This window comes from Mustela erminea, chromosome 5, assembly GCF_009829155.1.
Source record: "Mustela erminea isolate mMusErm1 chromosome 5, mMusErm1.Pri, whole genome shotgun sequence".
Lineage (NCBI taxonomy): Eukaryota > Metazoa > Chordata > Mammalia > Carnivora > Mustelidae > Mustela > Mustela erminea.
The window spans coordinates 56,613,335-56,617,740 of NC_045618.1; the positions used below are offsets into that span (position 1 = coordinate 56,613,335).

General features: G+C 34.1%; 1 pseudogene; it reads right to left on the bottom strand.

Annotated features, from left to right (window-relative positions):
• Positions 1 to 612: 612 nt before the first annotated feature.
• On the bottom strand, positions 613 to 694 carry LOC116592096 (annotated as a pseudogene).
• Between the last annotated feature and the right edge of the window lie 3,712 nt (positions 695 to 4,406).

The following is a 4,406-nucleotide window of genomic DNA, read 5'->3' on the forward strand; positions in this document are numbered from 1 at the left end:
TTTTAGTGTGTTGAGTATTTTCATTATGAAAAGATGTTGAATTTTTCTGTATCATTTGAATCAAGTAGTTACTGTTTTTTAATGTGATATATTGTTTGATTTTCATATGCTGACCATCTTTGCATCACTTGGTCATAGCACATAATTTTTTTTTTTAATGTATTGTGGAGTTCAGTTTGCTTGTATTTTGTTGAGGATTTTTGTGTCACTATTCATCAGAGATACCAGACTATAGTTTTCTTTCCTTGCAGTATCTTTGCCTGGTTTTATGCCAGCTGAATAAAATGAGTTTGAAAGTGTTCCCTCCTCTTCACTTTTTTGGAAGAGTTTAGGAAATCATGTTAATTCTTTAAATGGTAGAATTTTTAGTGAAGCCATCTGGTTTAGGGCTTTTCTTTGTGGGGAAGTTTTGATTACTGATTTAATCTCCCTACCATAGAGTTCTGCCCAGATTTAAAATCTCATCATGATTTTATCTTGATAGGTTGTATTTTTCTAGAGTTTTATCCATTTCTTGTAGGTTATCCAATTTGTTGGCATGTAATTGTTTATAGTAGTCTCTTATGATTCTATTTCTGCTACACTACTTGTCTTCTCTGTTATTTTTTATTTTTGTTAGGTCCTCTACTTTTCTTAGCAATAATCGTGCCTCGGATAAACCTCATTGGCTACGATACTGCTACTGCGCAAAGCTAGGTTTTCTACTTTTCTTAGTCTACCTAAAGGTTTGTCAATTTTGTAGATCTTAAAAAAAAAACAAACCTCTTAGTTTCATGGTTTTTTCCTTTTCTTTCATTTATCACTGCTTTATTCTTTATTATTTCCTTTCCTCTACTATCTTTTGGTTTAGTGTGTTCTTTTGCTAGTTCTTTGAAGTATAAAGTCAGGTTGTTGATTTGACAGCTATTTTTTTGTTTTTAATGTATCTGTTCTTTTCTAAATTTCCCTTTTAGTACTGCTTTTCCTGTATCCTATACGATTTGGTATGGTTTTTGTTCTGTATTTGTCTTAAGGTATTTTCTTATTTCTTGTGATTTTTTTTTTCTTTGACCCATTGATCAAGCAAGAGTGTAATTTTTGACAGATTTATAAATTTTCTAGTTTTCCTTTTGCTATTGATTTCTAGTTTCATTTCACTGTAACTGGAAAAGATACTTGATATGATTTCAATTTTTTAAAAATTTACTAAGACTTGTTTTGTGATTTAACAAGTGATCTGTCCTGGAGAATGTTTCTTGTGTGCTTGAGAAGAATGTATACTCTGCGGTTGTTGGGTACAGTGCTATTTTTAGGTCCAGTTAGTCTTTGGTATTGTCCAAGTCCTCTGTTTCTTTGCTGATCTTTGAATGGTTGATCTATACATTATTGAAAGAGGGGTATCAAAATCTCTACCATTATGGTATTACTGTCTATTTCTCACATCAGTTATCTCACTATTTGCTGTATATATTTGGGTACTCTGCTATTAGGTGCATATTTATTTATTACTATGCCTTCCTTGTTAATTGACTTTTTTTTATCATCACATAATCTTGTCTCTTGTGACAATTTTTGACTTAAATCTATTTTATCCGATATATGTATGGCAACTCCTCATCTCTTCTTGTTATCATTTTCATGGAATACTTTTTTCCATCCTTTCACATCCAGTTTATGTATGTCCTTATATCTAAAGTGTGTCTCTTGTAGACAGCATAGAGTTGTATTTTGTTCTTGTTTTTTAAAGATTTATCTATTTGACAGAGATCACAAGTAGGCAGAGAGGCAGGCAGGGGTGGGGGGGAGGGAAGCAGGCTCCCTGCTGAGCAAAGAGCCCGATGAGGGGCTTTATTCCAGAACCCTGGGATCATGACCGGAGCTGAAGACAGAGGCTCAACCCACTGAGCCACCCAGGCATCCCTTGGTTTTTGTTTTTTGTTTTTTTTTTAAATCCATTCAGCCAGTCTTTGTCTTTGATTGAAGCATTTAATCCACTTACATTTAAAGCAATTACTGATAAAGCAGAATTTGCTACTGTCATATTGTTGTTTTATGTCCTGTAGTTATTTTGTCATTCCTGTCTTACAGCTGTACGTGGTGTGTTTTGTTAATTTTGGGGGGATGGGGGCACGCTTTGATTGCTTTCTTACTTTTATGCATCTTCTATAGGTATTTTCTTAGTGGTTACTATTGAAAATTACATGGAACATCTTATAGTTATTATAATCTATTTAAACTGATAACATCAGTCACAAATAAAACTCTCCTCCTTTACATTTCCCCCTTCCATTTTATATTACCAATGTCACAAATTATCTTTTTGTATATTTTGTATTCTTTAACATAGATTTATGGTTATGGTTATTTTTAAATTTTTATTTGTAAAATTCCATACCAGAATTAAAAGTAGTTAATGTAGGGATGCCTGGGTGGCTCAGTTGGTTGGGCGGCTGCCTTCGGCTCAGGTCATGAAGCCAGTGTCCTGGGATCAAGTCCCACATTGGGCTCCTTGCTCAGTGGGGAGCCTGCTTCTCCCTCTGCCTCTTCCGACCACTCTGTCTGCCTGTGCTCGTGCTCTCTTTCACCAAAAAAAAAAAAAAAAAGTTGTTAATGTAACACCCATTACAGTTATAGGATTCTATATGTCTCTGTATTTATATTTATCAGAAAGTTTTACATTTTCATATGCTTTAGTATTGCTGCCTAGGGTCCTTTTTTCTTCTTTCTTCTCTTTTCAACTTAAAGAACTTCCTTCGGCAATACTTTTTTTTTTTTTCATTATATTTTATTTTCAGTGTTTCAGCATTCATTGTTTATGCACCACACCCAGTGCTCCATGCAATACATGCCCTCCATAATACTCACCACCAGGCTCACCCAACCACCCTTCCCCCTCCCCTCCAAAACCCTCAGTTTGTTTCTCAGAGTCCACAGTGTCTCATGGTTTGTCTCCCTCTCCAATTTCCCCCAACTCACTTCTCCTCTCCATCTCCCCATGTCCTCCATGTTATTCCTCATGCTCCAAAAGTAAAAGAAATCATATGATAATTGACTCTCTCTGCTTGACTTATTTCACTCAGCATAATCTATTCTAGTCCCATTCATGCTGATACAAAAGTTGGATATTCATCCTTTCTGATGGAGAGAACCAAGGTGCCCTTAAGCATTACTTTTAAGGAAGGCATGTCTAGTCGCAATGGACTCCCTCAGCTTTTGTTTGTCTGGGAAGGTCTTTATTTCTCCTTCCTTTCAACTTTTCTGTATGTTTAAAATTTTCCTTAATAAAATGTTGGGATAAAGCAAAAGTGAAGAAAAGTTTCAAATAAAAACTAAAAAAATTTATTACTAACAGACCCACACCAAAGGGCATTAAAGACCTTAACATGAATGTTATTAGCTAGAATTAAATATTTGCTTATTTCTTGAGGAAACAAATTACAGTGAAATGAATAAACCATAAACATACATCAATGAATTCTGATGAATGCCTTACTGTCATCCTGAAAGTATTCTCACTTTAATGTCTGAGGGGTATTTTTGCTGGGTACAGAATTCTAGGATTGGGTTATTTTCATTCAGTATTACAAAATACATGATTCCACTGCTTGCGTTTCTTTCTTTCTCCACCCCCGCCCCCCATTTAAAAGTTAGGTTTTATTCTAATAGTTGCTTCTTTGAAAGTAGCCTGTTTTTAGCATATTTCAACTGTTTTCAATTTCTTTACTTTGCCTTTTGTTTCTAGCATTTTCATCATTATGCCTAAATATGTATTTTAAAAAATTTTTTATATAGCTTAGGGTTCATAAAACCTCTTGAATCTATACCTCGGTGTGTTTCATCAACTTTGGAAAGTTCTCAGCCATTATCTTTTGAAATATTTTACCTTTCCCATTATCCCTCTTCTTTTTTTCTGACATTAATTACATGTATTCTAGACCACTTCATGTTTTTACTTTCTTAATCTCTAATGTATACTTTCTTTGTTTCTCACCATGTTTTCATTCTTAATATTTTCTCTTGAAACTTTTTCCAGTTTACTGAATCACTCTTTGGCTGCATCTACAGGCTTCTCAACAAGCTCACTAACACTATCTCCCATATGACCAAAAAGTCTGGTCTTATTACTCTGTCACCACGGAAACCCAGGATTCTCAGACTATGCTTTTTCCATAAAATCTAATCCCATTTTTATGGATAGTAAGACAACTTTCTCACCGTCTCCCTTATTTTAAACATTTATTTATTTGTCTCATTCTATAAGATATAAGCTTCATGAAGGAAATAATTTTTGGATGTTTAGTTCACTACTGCATCCCTAGTGCTAGGAAACAGATGTAAGCACTCAATAAATATGTGTAAAATAAATGAGGAGTATTCTACTTTTCTTTTATAAGAAATCACCAAAGTGAAACTTTATAAAAACATCA